The sequence below is a fragment of the Otolemur garnettii genome, unplaced genomic scaffold (genome assembly GCF_000181295.1).
Source record: "Otolemur garnettii isolate 467f Iridium unplaced genomic scaffold, OtoGar3 scaffold00028, whole genome shotgun sequence".
Lineage (NCBI taxonomy): Eukaryota > Metazoa > Chordata > Mammalia > Primates > Galagidae > Otolemur > Otolemur garnettii.
In genome coordinates, this window is record NW_003852423.1 from 9,401,674 (window position 1) to 9,414,160 (window position 12,487).

Below are 12,487 nucleotides of genomic sequence, written 5' to 3' on the forward strand. Positions count from 1 at the left end.
CTCACAGCAACCTCCAACTCCTGGGCTCAAGCGAGTCTCCTGCCTCAGCCTCCCAAGTAGCTGGGACTACAGGTGCCTGCTACAACGCCTGGCCATTTTTTGGTTGCAGCCATCATTGTTGTTTGGTGGGCCTGGGCTGGGGATTCGAGCCCACCACCTTAGGTGTATGTGGCTGGCGCCTTAGCCGCTTGAGCCACAGGCGCCGAGCCCAAAGCTGCATTTCTTAATGGACACTCTAGGAACTTCAGTAGAAGTGGACATTCCAGTTGTACATCTCTGGGGTCAGCAATTGCAGTTAGTGAAATGCAAATGTTAAAAAAAAAACCAGGGGAATAGGGCATACTTCCACCTAAATGTAACCCCACTAAACTACCAGGAAGTGCAAAGGAGGAGTTACAAGCTCAGGTTGCAGACTCCAGAAGATAAACTTGAATGTTGACTTAAGTGTGCTTAGGGGGGAAAACATTTGGAAAGCCCCACCAGTTTCTGTTATCTAGATGACCAGAACTGACCAGGTGCCTTTGGTAATTGGGATCAAGATTAGAGATAGGCTTTGGGGGTAGAGGTGACTCTGGAAGGAATATGTGTAAAAATAGTCCTGCACGTCCAAAGAGAAGTTCTTAAATTCCAGTAAAGTACTGTTAGTTAGCTCTGCCTAAATAGATCTGCTTCTAAGCTCTCATGATATTCTTGCAAAAGGGCCAACAATTCTACTTTCTGAAGGGGAAAAGAAAAGGTTATTTTGTTATTACTTTTTAAAGAAATAGACTTAGTTCCATGCATACATAGGGACATCTTGGTGAGGCTGTCTTCTCCCTGACTCCATAGGCATAGGCCGGCATTTGCTCGGAGGTCTGTATTCAGATAAAGGAGATAAAGAAGAAAGAACAGGAGAGAGTTGGTTAGAACCACAAATGTTGGCCAGCTGCTCAAGTCATAAGCCAGCTAGTGGAAATAGCAAACGTCACTTGGGTCATGAAGACCCACACTTAGATTTGAGGTCATGCTATAAAGTATACAAACTCCCAATCACTTGGAAATGACCTTCCGGAATGTCAATGATCATACACCTAGACTAAACTACCCCAGAGCTGCTAGACCTGTAGTAAATTAGAATCGCCATTTTGACCTGGTGAAAATTTCACTCTTATTTTAAGTCACATTTCAGTAAGATGTGACAAGGCATGTGACATAAGAGGGCACATCACAGAAGCTTAAATGTCTTCAGATGACTATTTATTTGAAGATAGACATTAAATGGAACATTCCATGTTGTATGTAACAAGGTGGTCTCTCTTTGGTTTGAGAGGATAAAGAGACTCTAGGAAAACACAGAGGGGATTTTGGGATTTTGTTTGTTGGATGGTTTCTTGGACTATTCATGGGAAAGTATGTGTCAACCACACCCTAGAACTTTTACTGTCTAAAATTTTGCATTCTGTTTAACCTTCCTTCCATGAGATTCAGGTTCCTTTTCCACAAACTCTCTCTCCAAAATACTACCCAGAAACGTTCTTCAAATCAGATTCTCCATCTTATTAGGATGAGTTTCATGATTTTTAAAAAACGTTATTAGAAGTCTTTCCTTCTTTGCTTTTTTTGTGACAGAGTCTAACTCTATTGCCCTGGGTTGAGTGCCATGGCATCATAGCTCATAACAACGTCAAACTCTTGGGCTCAAGTAATCCTCTTGCTTCAGCCTCCCAAGTAGCTGTGACTACAGGCACCTGCCAAACCATGCTCAGTTAATTTTTCTACTTTTACAAGAGACAGGGTCCTGCTCTGATCATTCTCGTCCTGAACTCCTAAACTCAAGCAATCTGCCCATCTAGGCCTCCCAGAGTGTTAGAATTACAGGCTTGAGTCACTGCACTCCACTGTCTTTTTTTTTTATCACCCTCAGTGAGGTGCTGTGGCATCACACAGTTCACAGCAACCTCCAACTCCTCGGCTTAGGCGATTCCCTTGCCTCAGCCTCCCGAGTAGCTGGGACTACAGGCATCCGCCACAACACTCGGCTATTTTTTTGTTGCAATTTGCATGGGGCTATGTTTGAACCCACCACCCTCCGTATATGGGGCTGGCGCTCTACCCAATGAGCCACAGGTGCCACCTATACTCCGCTGTCTTTATTGAAGCCTTTCAAAGGCAGTTTCAGCAGATAGATAGTTGAGACTTTGGTTAGGAAGTAATTTTTGTGAATTTAACTGAATGCTATTTTCACACTTTTTTTTTTTTTTTGAGACAGAGCCTCAAGCTGTTGCCCTGGGTAGAGTACCGTGGCATCATAACTCACAGCAACCTCAAACTCTTGGGCGCAAGCGATTTTCTTTCCTCAGCCTCCCAAGTAGCTGGGACTATAGGCACCTACCACAATGCCTGGCTATTTTCTTTTTTGTTATTGTTGTTGCAGTTGTCCTTGTTGTTTTAGCTGGCCTGGGCCAACATAGTATATTTTTGAATGTGTGGTATAAGTTTGCCTAGTTGTGGAATGGCATTTTATATCAGTATTTATTTTGAGAAGATTCCTCTTTTAAGTGACCAACTGTCAACCTCTTAGTTTTATTCTTGACCTATGGAGTTAAGTCCCAATGACATAAACAGTTTGGCTCTTTTCCACCATGTAATTTTTAGATAAAGTGACAGCGTTTGAATGTTTTCTGGGATGCTGCTGTTGATGGACAACCTCATTAGTTAAAGGAAGTTGCCATGGTTATAAGCTACTGTATATGGATTGGGGATACGTTCTGTGCCTTGTTCCTTCCTTCCTTCAAAGTCAATGATCCCAATTTCAGGACAAAGCAATAAATTCTTGGCAGAAGGGGCATCTGAAACACCCTCATTCAGGCTGTGTCTCTTTTCCCATCATGGTGAGTCATGACACACACAGTGAATGGCACAGACACCTGACCATGCTGTGTGGACAGGATGAGAATAACTAACTTCCAAAATTTTAGTCATCCGTTCCTTAGCACCATAGTTCAGCATATATATAGATTTTGGGATAAGTGAAACATTGAGTTTTTCCAGTCTCGCTTAACTCAAAGGAAAAAATGTGCTTTCAACAGCGAACCATAAGCCAAATTAAAATGAATATTCATGTAAAAGTACTACTGGCTTTCAGGGAGTTAGATTGTAAAAGAATATCTTTTCATTTCCAACATTTTATAAATACTCATTATAAATACATGAAAGGTTGATATAAGTTAATTTAATTTTCTGTCCTTGATGGACAGATGAAAAAGCTTTATTAAAGCAATTGTGTATTTTGAATCATACTCTGCTAATGATTTCTGTTATAATTTTGGAAATATATATATATGTATATTTTTGAGACAAAGTCTCATTTTGTTGCCCTTGGTAGAGTTCTGTCGAGCAATAGCTCACAGCAACCTCAAACTCTTAGGCTCAAGCAATTCTCTTGCTTCAGCCTCCTGAGTAGCTGGGACTATAAGTGCCTGCCATAATGCCCAGCTATTTTTAGAGAAGCAGGTCCCACTCTGGCTCAGGCTAATCTCAAACCTGTGAGCTCACACAATCCACCTACCTCGGCCTCCTAGAGTGCTAGGATTACAGGTATGAGCCACCGCGCCCAGCCTGGTAATACGCTCTTATATGAGCTATTTTTATCTCGGACATGTTGGAAATCCAGCTTTAGAATTCCAGTATTTAGCTGCACATGGTGGCTCACGCCTGTAATCCTAGTACTCTGGGAGGCTGAGGCAGGAGAATTGCTTGAGCTAGAGTTCAAGACTAGCCTGAGCAAGATTGAGACCCTGTCGCTACTAAAAATAGAAAAATTAGCTGGGTTTTGTGGCAGCCTGCTGTAGTCCTAGCTACTTAGGACAAGAATCGCTTGAACCCAGGAGTTTGAGGTTGCTATGAGTGAGGCTGACCATCAGGGCACTCTACCCTGGTGCAACAAAGAAAAACTCTGTTTAAAAAAAAAAAAGATTTTCAGTATTGGTGTGAAGCAATATTCTTTATGTTTAGTCTCTGTGCATTTAATTCTCCTGCTGTCTCATCAAAGAAACTACTCAAACAATCATCCTATAGGAGTCTTAGTTCCCATTTAAAACAACACTCACCAATAATTACAGTAAATTCTGTGACATCTGAAACACCTGTTTTTGCTACTGTTCCAGAAAGTAGTTTGAATTCTTCAGCCAGGAGAGCATTTTTAAAAACAAGTAGAAAGGAAATAGATCCAACTTCACAGGAACTGGGGTTGCTTATTTAGTAATAAAAGAGGCAACCTGATGCAGTGGAAAAGGTTTAGACTTTGAAATCAAGCAAGTCTGAGTTCAAATCCTCTTTCACTATTTATTGGCTTTGTGTGAAAATTAACCTTCTAAATCCAAACTTCCTCTTCTTTAGGCAAGAATACTCACCTAGTTCCTGTGTAGTAATAAATGTAAAGCCGATGGTAATGCTACAGCTGTCCTCCGGCCTTCCCTTCTGGAGACTGAGTAATTACTAACACACAATCCTTCTAACAATTCCTTTACCTGAAGATAATGTAGGAAGCTTTAAAGTGCAGACTGTCTCCAGGATTATCCCCGGTGAGGGGATGTATATTTCGAATCTACTTGGAGTGGGAATTGCTAATTGCGTCACTGAAATGCTGTTTGGATCACCTGGAATCTTGGAACTATCAAGGCTATGGAGGTACAGTGGCTGGCACCAAGATGTTAGAAGCCCTTGTTGGTTCTATAAAGTGAGATGAGTTGTTGAGTTAAAAACAGAGAAAAGCCAAATCCCTGGCTTGGCCAGGGTCTGCAGGGCTCGGGGAACAGACCAGGGCTATTTTCTGGATATGAGAGGCCTTCTAAAGAACTTACCGTTTTTCAAAAATTCTGAGATCTTTTTCAGAGGGTCAGGTTGGGGATCTGGGCCCTGGGATTACTTCCAATCCAGCTCTGTTCCTCACTTTCTTTCAGGGCTGTTCTTGGCCCCTCTTTCCACATCCTCCTAGATCAGTGTTTTTCCAACTCTTTCATATTCTCACAAGAAAGATATTTTACACCACAACCCAACAAACACACACACAGCTCTGAAACAAAAGTTTGCTAAATATTTACACTTACTCATGCACTCTGATGGTTTCTTTCACATTCCATTTAATTCCACTCATTCCAAAATGAGTTGCTTGTAATCCATTAAGCCTTATCTTTGGATGACTTCTCCTCAATGACACTAGAACTTCAGAGAAGATTTGAACTCTAGAAAGCGGCCCTAGACACCCTCCCTACCCTCACTACCCCTACCCTACCTCACACCTTATCCACACTGTATCTGCAACAGGATGACTGGTTTGAACTTGACTAGGCATTTGAGGGCTGTTCATATACTTTCTCCAGTTTTGGGAGTCTCAGAAGGTTCTAGACTGGACTTCCAGCTCCTTTCTCATGGCACAGCTCGTTTGGATCATAAATCTGTGGACAGGATGACCAGAAGGGGCCTCCTTGAGGTCTACATTTTTATAGAGGAGGTGACTGAGGCCAGGAGAGGGCAAGTTAATGACTTTAAAGCACAGAAAGGAAAGTAAGCATCACGCTTATTCGCATTAAAGTTAAATGCTGGTTTCCTTATACCTGTCTTAATCCTTTATAGCAAGTCCTAAAACTGACATAGGTGGGCTTTCTCACCTTCTATGGGCTATTAAATAATTGGCCTAGTGAGGTCCAAAAACCTAGGCTTGAAGGGAGTGCGTTTCCCATTTAAAATTCAAGACAATAGTTCTTTTTGAAAATTGGACAGATGCCTGCATCTAGCTTGTTACAAAGGATTCCCACCTGGTTCCCTCCACCTGGTGAAGAGTAGGATAAGGCAGAGACGATGAAGAATTTAGCGATTTGGGAGGCACCTGTGGCTCAAAGGAGTAGGGCACTGGCCCCATATGCGGAGGTGGCGGATTCAAACCCAGCCCCGGCCAAAAACTGCAAAAAAAAAAAAAAAAAAAGAATTTAGTGATCTGCCAGGGTGCTTGGAAATACACCTCAGAGTGGGGCTTCTCAAATCTAAATGTGTTTTAAAACCACCTGTGGAGCTTGTGAAAATGCAGGCTCCAGGCTTATCTCCAAAGATTCTCATTCAGATCAGGGGTGGAGCCTAGAAGCTTGCTTTTTGGTTTTGTATTTTTTTAATTGTGGTAAAAAGCACAAGAGACAAAATTTTCCCCCTTAACCATTTTTAAAAGTTAGGTCAGGAGTGTTTGAGTTCAGTTGTGTTTAATTACATTCCCGTCGTTGTGTAACCAAGCTCCAGAACTTTTTTATCTTGTAAAACCAAAACCAAACCCCATTGAAGCTGCAAGACTGAAACTGTGACCCAAGTGAAAAAGAGCTGCGAATGCACAAAATAAAACTTATGCAAAGCCTGCTGGGACAGATAGGGTTTGTGATGGTGGATTACTCCGTACTGTTGACACACCAACTTGTATGCTAGGAGAAGGAGCCCCCATGGCGAATGCCTGATATGTGCTTGCTCCAGAGGAGTCTGATTTAAGCACCCGAGTAAGGGATTTGATGAAAAGAAGCAGTTGTTCCAGGAGAATCAGGTGTTGCAGGGTTAGGTCTTTTTTTTTTTTTTTTTTACCCATCAATATTTAACATGGATACAGGACAGAGCCAGTCTTTCCAAGATGCATTCTTCTGTCATCATTAGCTAAACCTATTGGCCTCTTGGGCCACTGAGTTCCAGAATAATCCCATTCATTGGCTTGAGGTAGGACCTAGTGCTGCAGATTTTTCTGGGAAGTTGGCGTAGAGGATGATTTTCAAGATGAAGTCTCCACCAAACTGCTGCTTAAGTCCAGTCCCTGCCCTTCTTTGTGAGCTCCGTAGTCCAGAAATATTTCTTTAAAAGCCAGAGCATCCGTAAATGTGAGCAGCACGCCAAATACATTCCTAGCCACTTCACTCTTACGGTGCTATGACATTGTTGTGAAAGCTGCCATGTTAAATCCAGGCATTTGCTCTAGTTCCTATTCTTCAATATACTTGTCCACCAAAGAGATATTCTTTAAATAGGTGTGTAGGTCAGTTTATTATCTTTGATATCTTCAAATTCCTAGTAGTACTTGTCCATAAAATTTCTCTGTAATAACTGAAACTTGACATCTGTGATGGGGTCCTGTAAACATCCAATCACAGCAGCAAATTCTGCATCAGAGGTGAAGGAGAAGAGTGCAGAGCTGTCTTCTGCTAAAGGTGTCCCTTGTCACCACTGCCACACCCGATGCTCCCTTTGCCCCAGCAATGCCCCAACCCACAAGGAAGCTTGCTCACTGCCCAGCCTGGTTGGAGCCTGAGTGAGAAGCCTGACCTCAGCCTCCCCATTTTTTCTTCTTTAGACCGTGAATATGGTGGATTACATTTTCTTTTTTTACAGTATCAGCCGTGCATTACCGGGACAAACCCCACTTGTTCATGACACATTAGTCTTTTTGTATATTGCTGAATTTGATTTGCTGATATTTTGTTGAGGGTTTTTGCATCTATGTTGGTGAGAAACATTGGTCTATAATTTTCTTGTACAGTAATCTTTGTATGATTTTGTTAACAAAATTACAAAGTGCATTGGAAAGTGTTCCTCCTCTTCTGTTTTCTGGAAAGGATTATATAGAATTTGTATAATTTTTTTCTTTAAATATTTGGTAGAATTCGCCAGTGAATACATACTGACACGGGAATTTCTTTTATGAAAGAGTTTTCAATGACAAATTACATTTCTTTAGTAATTATAGGCCTAGTCAGATTACCTGTTTTATCTTGGATGAATTTCATTATTTTTGGTTTGAGGAACTGAGCATTGGCAGGGGGCAGGGGTGCATTTGGTGTGGCCATGGTGATGATGGGTGCCTTTAGCAGAAGACAGCTCTGTAGTCTTCTCTGCCTCTGATGCAGAATTTGCTACTGTATTCTAGTTTATCTAAGTTGTAGAATTTATGTGTATTGAGTCATTCATAATATTCTCTTATTATCTGTTTTATCCTGCAGGCTCTGTAGTGATAGCTCCTCTTTCATTCTTTTTTTTTTGTTTTTTCTCCTTTTAGGGTTTGTTTTGTTTGTTTTGAGACAGAGTCTCTGTCTGTTGCTTGGGTTGAGTGCCATGGCATCATCATAGCTCACAGAAACCTAAAACTCTTGGGCCCAACCAATCCTCATGCCTTAGCTTCCCAAGTAGCTGGGACTATAGGTGCCCACCTCTATTTTTAATAGATAGAGGTCTTGCTCTTGCTTAGGCTGGTCTTGAACTCCTGAGCTCAAGTGATTATCCTGCCTCAGCTTCTCAGAGTGCTAGGATTACAGGTGTGAGCCACTGGCTTCCTCTTCCATTCTTGTTATTAGTAATTTGCATCTTCTTCTGTTTTTCTTTTCCTTTCTTTCTTTCTTTTTTCTTTGGTCAGTCCTGCTAGAGGCTCATAATTTTTATTGATCTTTTCAAAAAAATGGCTTTGGACTGATGATTTTCTCTATTTTTCTGATTTGAACTTTATTTCTGTATGCTCTTATTTGTATTATTTTATTTTTTCTTTTTGTATTGGGTTTATTTTACTTTTATTTTTCTAGTATCTCTGTATGGAAGAATTGATTGGAGTCATTGTTTATTCTTTTTCTAATGTAAACATTTACACAATTTTAGTGTTTTTTTTAAAGGACTACTCTACCTGCATCCCACAAATGTTGGTTTGTTATATTTTTATTTTTATTTTATTATTATTATTATTTTGTCCTCCTCAGTAGAGTGCTCTGGCATCACAGCTCACAGCAACCTCAAACTCTTGGGCTCAAGTGATTCTTTTGCCTCAGCCTCCCAAGTAGCTGGGACTACAGGAGCCAGCCACAATGCCCGACTATTTTTAGAGATGAGGGTCACTCTTGCTCAGACTGGTCTCAAACCTGTGAGCTCACGCAACCCACCTACCTCGGCCTTTCAAAGTGCTAGGGTTACAGGTGTGAGCCACCACACCAGGCCTATATTTTCTTTTTGTTTATTTCAAACTATTTTCTAATGTATCTTGAAACTTCTTTGACTCATGGATGATGTAGAAGTGTTTTGCTTAACTTTGTAATGTTTGGTGATTTTGTTCGTTATCTTTATATTTTTGATTTCCAGTTAAATTCCAGTTTCATTAGAAATCATACCATGTATGCTTTTAGTTCTTTTAAATATGGTAAGGTTTGCTTTATGACCCAAGATATGGGTCCAAAGACTATTCCATGTGCATTTGAAAACAACACGAAATCTGCAGTGGTTGGTGGAAATTTCTGTAAGTGTCAAAAGTATCAGTTGGTTAATTTGTGTTATTTATGTCCTTTCTATCTTTGCTGACTTTCTGCCTACTTATTCGATCATTTCTTGAGAGGAGTGCTGAAGCCTCCAACTGTAATTGTGAATTAGCCTCTTTCTTCTGTTAGTTTTTGGCTCACGTATGTTGCTTCCATGCTTCCTGATAAGAAATCTGCAATCATTTGGATTGTTATTGCTCTATAAATAGTGCACTATTTTTCTTCTACTGCTTTCAAGGTATTTTCTTAGGTTTTGTTAGGTTTTTTTTTTTTGCAGTTTGATTATGATAGATCTGGTTGTGGATTGTCTTGGTTTTATCTATATGAAATTAGTTGTATTGCACTTTTTTTTTTTTTTTTTTTGGATACAGAGTCTTCCCCTTTATACAAAGGAGAGAGACTGTCCCAGGGTCGGATTTGTATTTGCAAATACTCTGAATACTGCATGGAGAACCAGTTGGAATAGAGTAGCAGTGGATCTGAAGGGATCAATTAGGAGATTAATTTGGTGAGCCAGACAAGAGGGGAAATGTTTGCAGTTTGGGAAAGCTTCTCAAAGAGTTGGCATTTCAGCTGGGTTTTGAAGGATGAGTAGGCATTTCCCAGTACACTGAGAGGAAGAAGAATCTAAGCTTTAGGAGAAATCTTAAAATGGTCTGTGAGTCTGGGCTTTAATGTGTTATCCTCTATGTGTATGTGTATGCAGAAGTCAAGAAGCTGGGAATATATATTGGGATCAGACTGTGAGAAGAATGTGAGCTTTTGCAGAATTACAATAACTTGTGATTTTCTACATTTTTAAATCAGGTAACAAGATCATCTGATTTGTATTTTAGAACCAATTGCGGTCTAGGGAATAGAGAGAAATAAGTTGGGGAGTTATTGTAGTTATCTGAGAGAGATGAGAAAGGCAGAAACAAAGGGACCAAGAGGAGGGAATCGATTCAAGGTATACGTAGCAGGTAGAACGTTCAGCATTTATTAGCATAGTGGGTGCAGTGGGTAAGAAAAAAGGAGAATTGGAGATGACTTTGAATGTCTAACTTGGATGACTGAGCCGTTAACCATGACTAAGACTACACAGGAAGGAGAACAGGTTAGAAGGGAGAGAAGGGGGAAGGAAGAGAATGATAAGTTTGGCGTGGGGAATGTTTAATTTAAGGTGCTCTGAAGATGTACTGGTAGAGATGTCCACCAACCAAGGATAACTAAGGCTATGATTTGTTTAAGAAACGCCTACCATGGGTCTGGTAGTGGCTTGAGGAGTTTCCATAGATGACCTCATTTAACCCTAATAACAGCCCTATGAGGTAGATGTTATTGGCTCCATTTTTGTATAAGAAAACTGAGGTGTTGGCTTGGCGCCCATAGCGCAGTGGTTACAGCACCAGCCACATACACCAAGGCTGGCAGGTTCGAACTGGTCCTGGACTGCTACGCAGCAATGATAACTGCAAAAAAAAATAGCCAGGTTTTATGGAGGGTGCCTGTAGTCCCAGCTACTTGGGAGGCTCAGGCAAGAGAATTGCTTAAGCCCAAGAGTTTGAGGTTCCTGTGAGCTGTGACACCACAGCTCTCTACTGAGGGCAACATAGTGAGACTTTGAGAAAGGAAAGGGAAGGGAAAGGGAAAGGGAAAGGGAAAGGGAAAGGGAAAGGGAAGGGAAGGGAAGGGAAGGGAAGGGAAGGGAAGGGAAGGGAGAAAACTGAGGTGCTGAGAGTTTTGAAACTCTAATGTACTTAGCTGATTACTACGTTATTTAGCCCTTCAACAAATCCTTTATCTACCATCTCATTTTCTGACTGTAAACTTTCCAAAAGGTCCTTTACCCTTGCCCATTCCCCTTCCTTCTCCTGATTTGCCAAATGTCGTCATAGAAAAAATGCTGCCAATTTTGAATGAGATGTGTGTTAGAACTCAGCTCTTCTACTCAACAGCTGTGCAGCCCTCACTTACAGAGTGGTTCCTCATTTGCACAAGGAAGAACATATAATGCCTAACTCTTTACTTCTCCTTAGTAACCAGACATGTTCTAACATTTATTTTGTTACAAAATTTAGGAATAATAACTTTGAATCAATAAGCAGTCTAGTGTATCCTATTGTTTAGATTGTGAAATTTGCATGACTTTAAAAGTGAACCCTAAGAATACAAGCTTCAAAGAAATTTCATGGCTTCGTTGAACTATTTTGAGTTACTTCCTCAGATCTTCATGGATCAAAGTTCAGCCTTCATCAGTGGGAACACTTACTGGGGAAGGCTGAAAATTGCCATGTGTTCTATTCATATCTAGAAGGATTGTCGTTAGGACCAAATGATCCATGAGATACCCTAAGTGTCATTAGGAAAAGAAATTTGTAATAAAACTCTAGACAAATAGGACCTATGTTCATAATGGTTGTTTTACTAGAACTTTCCCTGCCTGTCCTTTATCCCAGCAGCTGATTTACAGACTGACCTTTTACCTGGGCTAGTCCCCAGTCGTTGGCACTGTCACAAGGTGGTGAATAGTGTGAGTAAATGCAGGTTCTGATTTGCTTTGCTCCCAAAGGCCAACGTGACCTTCTCATTGTCTTCCTGGCTGGTTATGACTCACAGCCCCACTGAACTGCTTAGGATCCCGGGCTGGGCAGAGTGCTGTTTTGTTCCCTGCCCATACAGACTTTCCCAGTGCCAACTGGTTCAGAACTGGGGTGGTGCTGGGAAGATCAGGCTCCACTGCTATGGTTACACTTACCATGGATACAAATTATCAGGGACCCTCCATCCTCAGGGACCCAACTCCTACCTCTTCCAGAAGTTCTCTTCTACCATTAAAAATAAATGTTGAACTCTTCACCCACGTCTTAGAAATATCTCTTAAATTTCATTTTGTCTGTATCAACAAGCTCACCTACATATTTCCAAATATTAAGTAGGAATTTTATTTTCTTTTTTTGAGACAGAGTCTTACTCTGTCACCCTGGGTAGAGTGCTGTGACATCTCCATAGATCACAGTGACTTCAATCCCTTGGGCTCAGGTGACCCTCCTGCCTCAGCCTCCCCAGTAGCTGGGACTACAGGCTCCTGCCACAACACCTGGCTAGTTTTTCTATTTTTATTTTTATTTTTTATTTATTTATTTATTTATTTATTTATTTTGAGACAGAGCCTCAAGCTGTCCCCCTGGGTAGAGTGCCGTGGCATTACAGCT

At 41.0% G+C, this 12,487-nt stretch overlaps 1 pseudogene; it reads right to left on the reverse strand.

The window, feature by feature from the left end:
* Positions 1–6,733: 6,733 nt before the first annotated feature.
* LOC100954607 overlaps positions 6,734–12,487 on the reverse strand; it is a 26,725-nt pseudogene continuing 20,971 nt past the window's right edge.